The sequence below is a fragment of the Haemaphysalis longicornis genome, unplaced genomic scaffold (genome assembly GCF_048455015.1).
Source record: "Haemaphysalis longicornis isolate Haplotype H1 unplaced genomic scaffold, Haemaphysalis longicornis Haplotype H1 scaffold_10, whole genome shotgun sequence".
Taxonomy (NCBI): domain Eukaryota; kingdom Metazoa; phylum Arthropoda; class Arachnida; order Ixodida; family Ixodidae; genus Haemaphysalis; species Haemaphysalis longicornis.
In genome coordinates this window covers 21,001,215-21,013,589 of record NW_027526204.1, presented here as the reverse complement: position 1 = coordinate 21,013,589, position 12,375 = coordinate 21,001,215, and the positions used below count along the sequence as shown (strand labels likewise).

At 49.4% G+C, this 12,375-nt stretch overlaps 1 long non-coding RNA gene across 1 annotated transcript in view; it reads left to right on the top strand.

Moving 5' to 3' along the window:
• The window catches only part of LOC144158279 (uncharacterized), a 36,127-nt gene that overhangs the window by 19,066 nt on the left and 4,686 nt on the right, over positions 1-12,375 (top strand). The window contains exon 2 of the long non-coding RNA XR_013320005.1: positions 8,124-9,400. This is a non-coding gene — a long non-coding RNA (uncharacterized LOC144158279). The remainder of the gene's footprint in view (positions 1-8,123; positions 9,401-12,375) is intronic.

Here is a 12,375-nt window from a genome sequence, read left to right as displayed (position 1 = left end):
GTCAACGCAGACGTGTCTCCACCCTTGTACGGCGGACGCGTGAATCATAGTTTCTCAATATGACCTAGAGGGGAAAGTATCGCTGCGATCGCACGCCGCCATGAGAATTGTGGGTACTGTGGGAATAGGATTGGCAGCGAGTGGCTAGTGCAAAGGGCTATGATTAGGCTTCTCGGCTCTGAAGTGCTTGTTAGTTCTGTTTTCGGTATGCTTTTCTCGTTTCGGGATGCCACTTTCTAGCATTCAATGGCTATCACAGACATGTCTAAATAACAGCGTGATTAGCACTTCACGCATGTGCTCGCGTTTGCGGGGAGTTTCCTAAGATGAAGGGGTGACCACATGCAGCGACGGCGACAAGCGACGCGGAAAACGTAACTCAAAAGGTACAAAAACAGGGTGCACTGGTCGACAGCGACAAGCGAAAAAAATTAACACACTGCCGCTAATGTCCTCTGTCGTCATCGCTACAGTTCACTGTATCATCGCTGCCGCTCGCTTGTGGGCTGCTTCTGGCCGGCAAAAAGCGAGCGAGTGTCCCAGCGGCCCGTTATACCGATTTATACCGCTTGCCACCGCTGCCCACACTACACCCACTAAATAAGCTACGCTAGCTAGCCCACACTATCCGTTTTCTGCACCCATTCAGTTATGATTTTCGCGTCACTCGTCGCCGTCGCCGTCGCTGCATGCATTGCCTTGGGCAGGCGCAGTGAGGCAAAATACCGACTGCTAAACGAACAGCGCTGTTCGGCCTTAGTAGTCAAGAGGTTCGCTCGCGGTTCTTCGCACCAACTGCCTGGATTCGAGCCGCGCCAAGCATACATTTCTGCAAGACCCGTGATTTTTTTAACAATGCGTAGCATTCTTTGCCGGGAACCCCCCCCCCCCCTTCCCCCCGCCACGACCGTGTAACGCCCTACATTTCCACAAAATTGCAGATTGGCGGAAATAACGCCTGTATTCACTATAATAGTGTAAATAGGCATAATGTTTCGGACAGAATTTGAAAACTCAGAAAGGGAAAAGAACATAAAAATATTTTCCAAAAATATCTAACAAAATAGCAAATGCGCATCCTATACATTTCCCACAAAAACCGATGTATAAACTAAAAAAAATTCCGGAAAAGAACATACAAGATACCAATACAAAGAGCGGAAATAGCGAACCGTATATCGCCCTGCATTTCCACAAAAATGACAACTTGGCGGAAGCAACACTTTTAATCATTATCACTGCACAAATGACGATATTCGGTCCAACGGAATTTTCGAACAGCCTAAAACCAGGAAAATAGAAAGAAAATTCTCACCTGAATGATAAGAAATATGCATCTTATACATTTTCCAAAAAATCGGTGACTAAACAAAAATGTCCGCAAAAGAACAATGCAACTACAATTAAAATAGCGCAAATGGTCGAACTCTGCACTACGCCCCGCATCCTGGAAAAAAAATTGTCTCCAATCCACGCTGTGAAGGTAGTTGGAAAGCAAAGCTTTAAACGACACCCACAACGATTGGCCATGCGACGTCACTTGAATTCACACACCTGGCTCTACAAAGCGTGAAACCAAAGATCCTGCCAGCCCTGTAATTCGCGGAGGCGGCGTCCCGAACGCAGCAGCGTTGGCCACCGCGGGGCTACAGCGGCGGATGCCGCCGCTGTAGCCCGGCTGTTCATCGGAAGAAAGAAAACGGAGAGGAGCGTGTTCCGAAGGATGAGACGTTGGAACCTAACCATCCTGATGTGTTAGCTCGGAGCTACACCACCGCGCGATACAAGCGCAGACACCGAAACAATGCGACAGGTGAGCTTAGTTATTCCAATTTATAACGATTTAAACTTGTTAGTTTAGTAAGTCTGAGAATTGCGAGAAAGCTGAGAGAAGTTTTATAATCGCTATTAATCAGAACCAGTGGCTTCTTTACCCTTTTGTAATACTATACTTGTGGCAAGCAGTGCGCAAAAGGTAGCGTTTCTCTACTGGTCAGATCACTGTATGTGGCCTCATTGTTTTCCCACCCTGTAAACCAATCCTGAACGTATCTTTGCCGTACGACAACTTAATTCCGTCGGGTCCGGGTTGCCCAGGAGGTGCTGTCGAACACGTTCATCAAGCCGTGCGACGGAAGCGCGCAATAGACGCGAAGCAGGCCAGAACAGGCCAGAAACAACCGTCGCTAAAGCAGACGACAAAGCCGTCCCTCCAACGTGCCCGCCCCTGCGAGTAGGCAGTTGTGCATGCGGAACGCTGGGTAATAGCACCCTATCGCCGCGCCATCTACACTGTGCTCCGGGAGTTGAAGCCGCCCTCCCGCTCCTCATCCGTGTTCGGAGTTTCTTGTCCCGCACGCCACGAAGGAATCGTTGGCCGGTGGAGGTAGAAAGCTCTGCTTTAAAGCAGTTAGCAAAGTAAACGGACTTTATCGCTATAACGGTATCACTTCGAGAAGAAACAAAATAGAACTTACAAGGAACAAATTATTCCAACGTCTTTCGCTACTCATTGTCACATCTGGCTGTAAAGACTTCGCACTCTAGACAAGCGGCATCAGAATGCTATGCTTAGTAGACAACTCTAAATTTCTGCAGATTTTTAAAAAAATGTTCTCTCGGCCCATCTGAACGCATCGCGTTTGTAAGTGAGGGTGGTTTGGTATCTTCGTGGTTGGTTTAGGGGCAGAGCGCGACTTATCAACAGGTTTAATTGAATTTCCTTCCTGCTGAGTTGCTGCGCGTAATCTTGCGGTGCGGGGGAACCCTTCCTGAAGCACGGGGAAATGGCCAGTGCGCGACACATTGCGGCGCTGTTCAAGAGACCCGGCCGTCCGCGCACGCAACTTCGACTCACTGACTGCTTATTTCATCTAACAATTGAACAGCGTCCTTTCAATCCACGGCAAATGCTCCGCTCCAACGGAGCATATACGTTCACAAGGCCTAGACCAGTTCCTGCCCAGGACATAAATAAAAATAGTTAAAATAGTGGCTGCAATCTTCTTTTAGCAGATTATTAAGAAGGTTCACCTATAGCGTCAATAAATAAAGTCTTTGGGAGTATCGGCACTCTTTTCTCTCAATGTTACGGGCTTCCAGGATTTCCAGTGGTCGGTCGGCACCACGTGATATTTGTTTACATATGGGCGCAGCCATTTGGTATCTGGGAGCCTCTCCCCCCCCCCCCCTCTCTCTCTCTCTGCTGCGCGGACGCTAGAGCGGCCGGTCATACTCTTCCCGTCACAACTGGCTATGTTTTCTTTGAATGGTCCCCGGACGCTTCCGGGTGCACGAAATGGCGGTACTCTTAAACATAGCTTATTTAGTATGTTAGGTTCTCCGCAGCCGGCCTCCCATTGAGAATGCATGGGTACTCCGAGAACACTCATTGCTATACTCGGGGACAAGTTAAGGACAGCAACAGCCCATGTAGTGTATCACTCCGCCGAAGAGTGAATCCCGTGATGTCAGTGCGCGCGCGTTTTGAAAGAGGATTGCGGTAAATGTGTGACATCATCTGCGTCTCTTACGGAGTTTGTCGTTGCTGCAGTAATTTATGGGCACACCCGCCGCGGTGGCTCAGTGGCTAAGGCGTTGCGCTGCTGAGCACGAGGTCGCGGGTTCGATTCCCGGCCGCGGCGGCCGCTTTTCTGATGGAGGCGAAAAGCAAAAACGCCCGTGTGTACGAGATTTCGGCGCACTCTAAAGATCCCCAGGTGGTCAAAATTAATCCGGAGTCCTCCACTACGGCGCGCCTCATCGCCTGCGTTGCGTTGGCGCGTTAAACCCCACTATCAATCAATTTATGGGCAGATTGAGTCCGAAAAGTCATGAAAATGACTCGTGTCATGTGTGATTATTGTGTGCGTGCAATGGCGGCGGTTGTAATTGGTTGTCTACCTAGAGTATATCATTTTGGAAGTGATCGATTGTCCCCACCTCACTTCACCGGTTCGTGGACGGCGCGGATGGCTGTTTTGAGTCCAGTTGTCAAACTGCGCATGGAAAGCGTCCTGAGCCGATTTCACTGTCTCGTCCCTCCAAGCCTTCGTCACGATGTGGCCACCGTTTACCCAAGTTTCGTCTGTGTAGAACACCTTGCGGTGCTGCTGCCTGTACTCAACGGTCTGGCGAAGGTACTTCTGCAGCCAAGTCAGCACGTCCTGACGCTTGATCATCATCGAGTTTCGTTCGCGTTTCTCAAAGGCGAAGCCGATGCCGTTTAGGAGGCGGCGGATGGTCCTCGTTCAAAGGCTGGGGAGACGCTCACTCCTCCGGAACTCTTCTGCAATCTTCTGCGCAGTAGAAGGCTCGTTGCGCCGGAAGAGATCGTGCACAACGTTTCTCAACGGACACAAAGTGGAGCCCTCATACTTCGCAGTGCAGCGTCTGCGGTTTTCAACACCGGGCCTTTACCGCGAAGGTGTTGTCAGCTTCCCGGCCATCGCCTTAGCTTTGGATTTGATGGACAAAATTTTCCGGAAACTGGCACCGGCGTATCCCCTTGTCATGTGGCACGTTTCTATCGCGCCAACGTGCGGGCGCACCTCCGGCAGCTTCATGTAGACGTTCAAAACTGTGTGCTCAACGTGGTGGCCAAGAACAATGCCGTCTGTTTTTGGGACGTCCTACAGTGATCACTGAAAAAAGACTTGCCCGTGACACCGCATGGAATCCGTTTCATTCCAGTCGACAAACCAGTGTGCCGTATAACCTGATAATGCTCTTGGGCCTACAGGCCATCTCGCTGAGTCGTGTGGCGGTGCGTCACTCTGATGCTGTCATGAAGACTGTCAGCGAGCACTTTGCTCAGAATGTCTGTATTCTGAAGGAAGTAACTAATATGCAGTGCCCGGAGCTTGCGTGGTTACCCATTTTGGGGAAATTGTCTTCTTTCGATGTTAATGAAAGTTTTAGCCCACCAAAGTTCAGTAGGCGGGTTTTAAACCGACAGTGACGGGACTGTTTGTTCAAAATGAAATAAATAAAAAAGTAAAAGACGGGTGAGCGGTGGCAAGGAGGAGGCCCGGAGCGGCGCCGAGTAAATCTGCTCCACCGGAAACATATAATAATGCGCAACCACGTCGTATTTTCGCAAAACACAAGTCGAATGGTCTTCTTTTTAATGGCGCGTAAACAGTCGCTTACCAATGGGGTGGGGGATCGGGGGGTGGCGAAGACGCGCAGAAAAAAAAGCTTTCTTGGATTCTAAGCCGCATCTACCATGCTCATGACTTGCAGATATCGGCTAAATTGTCACAAGCTACCCTCTAGCTCGTGTCTGGGCAGCGCCTCTTATCTCATCCTGTCCGATACGGCACGGCGATTCTAAACTCCGTGGTTCTAACTTTAAAACTATAAAACCGCCAACCCACCCGCGATGAGATGACAAGAGATGGGCGCGCAGGTTAGATTGAACAGCAAAGCCGGCAAAGCTACTTTTTTTAATGAGCGAAACAGTTGCAATTGCGGCTGCAGAAAACGCATGTATGTCGTGTTGACCTTCCACTGGTCCCTGTGCAAATCGACTGGCATTGAACACCGCATTATTGCGTCAGATTTTTCGGGTCACTGAAATAACGCTTGGCAGCAGTTTCGCCGCTAATATGCCTTTTGGAGCAAGATGGCGCACGAAAAATTGGTTAGGGCGCAGCACCTCCACGCCACCAATCGCCGTGGTAGTAGCTACGCAGTGAACGGCAAGAAGCGCGTACAGTTGAGCTTGCCTTCTTTGTGAACAGGTGCGGCGTGATGACTTCGGAGGGGTTGAGGAGCGTTTGATTGACCGCATGGTTTAACGCGCCGACGCAACGCAGGCGTTGAGGCGCGCCGTAGTGAAGGGCTCCGGATTAATTTTGACCACCTGGAGATCTTTAACGTGCGCCCAAATCTCGAACACACGGGCGTTTTTGCATTTCGCCTTCACCAGAAAAGCGGCAGCCGCGGCCGGGAATTGAACCCGCGTCCTCGTGCCCAGCAGCACAACACCTTTGCCACTGAGCCACAGCGGCGGGTGGTTGAGGAGTCATTAGAGGAAACGTCCAACGAAGTCTCAAACCGTGCTCGACCGGGGGGCCTAGCCAAGCCTCAAGCATGCTATGAAACGTGATGATAAGAAATGTGAATCGACGTTTAAGCAGTTAATAAGGCAATCATAAACTACAATGACGTCACAAATTTACCTTACGAGCAAGAGAGTGAGCGCCGTACGCGCGTTCACGTTTGTTATAAAACTTCGTGCACCTGCCATAACTCGGATATATTTGCACATTAGTTTACACACCAAGACAACTGCCATATCTCCTTAACTTCCCGTTACATGCACGAAGTATTTTATAAAGAGAAGAGTGCCGTCGGTCGGTTTTTTGAATTCACTATACCTTTTACAAACATAAGCTGCTTACCTGTCATCTTTGGGGGAGACGAAAAACTTGGCCGAACTGTTTCACTGTGTGTTGCTGCACCACAGAGCTGCGCAGGACTGGTGACGCTGCTTTTTCCGCGGACCCACGTTTAGAATGCATTCGAATATATTTTTAATGGAGGGAGACTTTCAGCCCGCGGAGATGTTTAGGCAACTCGCGTAACCCTTCGCACGCCAGTACCCCCCCGCCGCCTCCCCCCCCCCCCCCCCCAAAAAAAAAAAAAAAAAAAATCGGCGCCGGTGAGCTGTTGCGCATGCGTCAGGAGCGCAGAAGCATGGACGGTGTGGAAAGCAAGAAACGCTCAGGAAAAGGGAAAGGGGGGCCACGCCGCAGCACCCTGCCGGCCGCGGCGCATTGCGGCTGCGCGGAAAGTGATTAACGCGAGATAACGCTGGCCTCCCTGTACCACGGCTAGGTCAGCTTGTATACCCCCCAGGTAACCGATAATTGCGCCACTAGCGCCAATTTGTCCCCTGGTGCTTGGTAGGCCAAACTTTCAAACCAAAAAACAACAAAAAAATCACTGACGCTTCTATGGCAACGCTTTCGTTGATGCGCGAGGAGGAAACGCCGTGCCGCTTATCGTCTGCTATGGGCTGAACCAGCGCGACTGACAGCCGGATAACAAACTTGTTGTGGGAAAGAAATGCGCGCGTCACGTCCTCTGAAATGGGAGCTGGGGGCCAATTTACTAAAACGACGGGGCGTCGCTTTGAACCGACGGGGTAGCGCCGTGCAAATGCATATGTTCTGGGGTTGGGGCCGTCGCTTCGGGGAAGCGACACCCACTCCCCCCTTCGTTTCACTTGTCGCTTCGCGCCCTTGCCGCCGTGCTTTTCTGCGGCTCCGGCTGAGTGCGCAGCTTCCCCGAAGCGACGGCCCCAGCCCCAGAACGCATGCATTTGCATGGCGCTACCCCGTCGGTTCCAAGCGACACCCTGTCATTTTAGAGAATTGGGCCCCTGGTGTCTCCTTCGCCACGGAGATTGAGACATTGAGCGTTTCTTGTTACAGCTTACATTTCTCGCCGAACCCGCCGCTGCTCACCGTTCTGAAAACCGGACACTACGGCAAGCACGGTAACACTCCTTCAGAAATGCCCCGTCGGAAGTGCAGCGAAGTTATTCCTCAAGTGTCAGGGGAAGGATTTGGGGGCTTGCTAGATTAATACAAGCATTGTGCGCTAAGTACTTCGTCGTCACGGATACCGCCCCGTCGAAAAGAACGAAGGAAAATGTAGCTTGGTGACCACATACGAGAGATTTTTATACGAGAACCGCTTACTTGAAAATAGACGAATTTTTCAACCACACAGTATGCTGTGAACCAATTTCAAATATTTCATCATGTCGGACAGTAACCGTGCAAACCTGGTGCTTCTTACTCCACCCCCTTATTTTAAATTTTGCTCGTTTTAGCTGCGTTGCGATTGATATAATACACATACATTACTGTATTGGTTTGCACTACAGAGTCTTAAAATACTCATATACAACCCTATATAATAAGCTCCATTCGGGTTTCACTACCCCTTTTTGTTACCCACCATCGTAACCCACCATGGTAACATTGGCTGAAAAAGTTGTTTTGAACATTGGAATGGTTCACCGTTGTAAACTTCGCAGTGATCTCGGTTGTTACCGTAAATTGAAGAGCACCATGGACTGACTTCACCTACTTTTCTGTGTGCCGCAGGTTTTGTGCTGGAACCAGGCCAGCGGCTGCAATGTCACCACGGCTGCCGCAGACCTTCCCAGGCACTTCTTCCACGAGTGCACACACCACGTGGCAAGATGTCCCAAGTGCGACATGGACACTCTTGCCGCCAACGTGTGCGCCCATCTGCAGTCTCACTTTGGCCCCTCGAGTGCGCCCCGTGCAGCCACAGACCACCGGACACAAACTGTTCCCGAAGAACGAGAACCTCTCCCGATGACATCCCCTGAGGCGGCGAACGGCACCTCAACGGCCTTGTCCGCCAAGCAAGATCAGCTAATAGAAATAATCGACGCTTTGAAAATCATCGCGGCTGCTCCAACTGCGGGCCATGGAGAAACGGACGCGGGAAACTGGGAAGCCAGACTGCTCCAAGAAACTCTGAGCCAAATGAGAATTCAAATTGGCAAGCTAAAGGATCACCTCGATGGGCTCATTCAGAACATCAATGCTAATCAACAGACTTTCCATAACAGTTTTGTTGAAAGAAACGAGGCTCTCAAGCAGTGTATGATTGAGGCGGCCGAGTCAAGCCTACGTGGGACTCACCTCACAGAGCAAATATCTGAATTGAGGCAACAAATGGGAGTCCTTCACTACGACACAAAGGCTGAGCTGGACCGAATGTCAGTAGCGATTGCTTCACAGTGCGACCGAATGTGTGAGCGCTTCCGTGTTTTCCTCGCTGGTCAAGAAACACACGTGGGAAACGTACAGGAACGTCCAGAAGCAAATACCGAAACCTTGGCGCAGAATGCGTCTAAAATTGCGTGGGCTCAAAGCGTCTCTGCTGCTGAGGCAAGGAAAATTCTGGCCCGAGTTCCCTGGCTCATGCCTGTCTCCACAACACACACGTGGTTGTTTGAGGGATATGGGCTATTAAAGAACAGAGTTGAAGAAGGATACGGCGCGGTCGCAATATTGCGGGCAGTATATCTGCGTGGCTACTACGTGTCTGTTGGCTTATGTTTAGCTGAAGACAGCACCGTCTGTTTCTTCTTTCAACTGCACAAAGGAAAGCTAGACCAGTTTCTTGAATGGCCGTTTAATCTTAAAATAAGGTTCACCATTGCTCACCCACGGGGCTTCGAGAAACTGAGTTGTTGTAAGATGCCAAGAATGGAGTCTCCAGCTGGCTATGTCCCCTTTTTGAGACCGCTTGGAGTTACCAACGTACCGGACTGCGTTCAAACCACACTTTCTGCTCAAGAGCTGGAGAAGCAGGGGTTTATCAAGGACGGCGGAATACTGCTCAAGTGAGTGATCCGACTTCTCGGAGGCATATCCCGATTCGTGGATGGTTCGCCAATTGTTCGCGCTAAGGAAAGTTGCAACTTTTCTTACCACTTTGTGTAAGCTCACTTCACAAAATGCCAAAGCTTTCCTTAAAACGGCATCTATAATTAGAGGAGCGATAACTACCTAGATTACTTAGATATTCATCATACTTCTCATTCATCGTATTTGAAAGACACGAGCATAATGTACTGCCGATGATATCTTACGAAGGATTCATTTATGACACTACTCATCAAGAAACATTTTTGTGGGAACTTTGTGAAATTTTTCTGCTGGTGGATTGGCAAAGGTAGATAAAGTATGGCCTTCACTACTCATAACAACACTCCTTTCTTGCCCTCTTCGCTCAGGCTCCTTTGCATAATGAAAACATTGTTCAGTTTCAGCTATCTTCAGGAAAGCACATATTTATTCTTAACCGCCGTAGAATTTCCGATTAGGGGAAAAAAGTGTAAGAAAATATTGTTTTGAACATTTGGAAACCTCAAGAGATATAATTGAAACGTTTAACAAATTAGGCGTTTTTTTCGAATGAAATGAGCGAGACCCAGAAACCGAAACTAAATCGAATCTATCTGCACTGACAAAAAAAACTAGGCACCTTTCCCATAAGAAAGGGGTGGAAATAAAAATGGTTGAGATAGCGTCCTGAAAACGCGTAAGCAGATCGTAGTTCGCATCGAAAATGAGCCGGATCCTGCTGCTTCACGGATCGAAATGAGCTAAATCCATTCGCCCAATGGGCGTTAAACCCCAGATTCGAAAACCGAGGCTTTGCAATATTGAAATGACCACTCTTCAGAAGCAGAACTCTGATTGAAGAATACATTTCCCAAAATTCTGGCGCCAATTGAAAATGCTGGCCCTGTCATAAAGTGAGTAGCTTACGTCATTGGCCTTGTATTCAAAGCTTTCGAAGCAGTAACACCCTGCCCGAAATTTTAAAGGGACACTGAAGTGAATTTGTCAAGCTCACGTTTTTGCTTGCACTGCGTAGACTGGCTCAAATTAGCACACTTTTCATCGTTTATCCGGTTGACAAATCGGTAATTATTTTACAAAGCGCGAAAGAAGAAAAACTACCATGCGCGGTTTGCGGCGGCCGCACCAACTAAGGCTGTGACGTTGAGAGGAGGGGCGCCGTGATTGGACGATGCCCAAGGTTAGCAATCACACAAGTTTCGGTTTCTGTTTCGGTTCTGTAAAACATAACCAATGGCTTTGTTGGATGGGCATTCTCAATATCTCAGTAATCATCGTACCGCGCTTCTGCCATGTTGTCGGCTGTAAAATGCACAAGATAAGCCTCCCAGGACGGCTTGTAGTCGTAGCATTCACTAGCCGAGACCTACGCAGTGCATGAACGCCCTCCGCGTACCCGCAGACGCCCAAATGTCGTGCGCTTTTCCCCCATATTTGGAGCTTGCCTCCCTCATGCCTGTATCGTAAAAAGCGTGTTCGCACCAGGCCAAGGGTCTGTTCATTCTGGCCTGTGCCCACTACCTGCAAGCAGTCGGTGCTTATGGCAACAGCACGCCAACGAGAACTCGCTAGCGCGCCAGTGCCAGCCTGCGCGCGTTTTGTGAACTAGTTCGTGTAGCCATGAACGTTGCGGCCCAAAAAAAGGTGAACTCAATATAGAAAACATCGGCGGAAAACAAAAAAGTTAACTTACAAAAAAAAAGCACGTACCCGCGGGGATTCGAACCCGTGACTCGCAAAACATTTGCGGTGAAATCCCAGCGCCCCAGACCGCTGGGCCACGGAGCGGGACGCGGATGCCTTGCTAATATAGGGTATATATTGTACAACCGGTTTACACTTTTATTTAATTTTGGCATTTCAAGCCGCTTAGGTGACTATTTGTTGTACTGCGATCGTGCAGTAAGCGTCGCCCGAGTTTCCACAGTAGCTCACGTCTAGCAATTGCATTTCGTAGACGGAAAAGCGTTCGCAGATGCGTAGTCGTGCTGCTGACCGCTGTGCTTGTTCGCCCAGCGCAAAAAAGTGCTTCCCGCGCCCTAGTTTTACGCTGTACGGTAAAAATATCAGTTGATTTTATTTGCTTAGTACCTATATTGACTTCGCTGACTCTTCTCCCGCCTTCAAGAGGCCTTATATTTTCCTACTGGCGTACCAGTCAGCGAAGCGTCGCATGTGCAGCGCTTGTGTGAAGCGACCTTGACTTGGAGCTAGATACAGTGTACAAACAAACCAAGTAAAGAAAGGCACATTCTTCCATTCACAAACGTGTCCTGGCTTCGTTTCAACTAAGCGAACGAATTGCGACCAAGGAATTTTTTTTTAACCTCCTTGATTGCGACGACCCGCCGGCGGCCGGCGGACGAAACGCTGGGCCGACTGACTCTGTCGGCCGGGGAGCCGTGCAGTAGCGCAGCCGTGGCGCAGCCAATTGCCAGCTCATCCCCTCCTGACGTCACACGAAAACGCCACAGAAAATGGGCGAGCGTAAAGAGAGGAGGACAGCGTTTTCGAATTAGTTTTTCTACTAAATAAAATCGCGTAAACGCGCCTAGAGTGGTCGAAACATGGCCTGGGGACTCCGGACTACAATTTGCGCTAGTAATCCCGCAATGTTTACATATCACTTCAGTGTCCCTTTAAAGGGCCTTCTAGCACTTCTGGCCATGCTAGGGCTGAAGGATCCAGATCCGGACTTTATACTACGGTTTATAATCAATACAGAATGCGAAGTCTAAGCACTTATCAATTGTGAGTGCAAAAGCCTTAAAGGAGCCATGAAGACACAATACAAGTTTGTTTTATTCGAAATATTTTGTGATTTACAGGGTCCTCCGCGCTTGCCCGGATGCAAACGATGTTTTATTCCGTGATAAAAAAATAATCAATTTACTTTAAAATTTACATTTTTCCGCTAAACCGTGTTTTCGTGGTCTGCAATGACATCAGA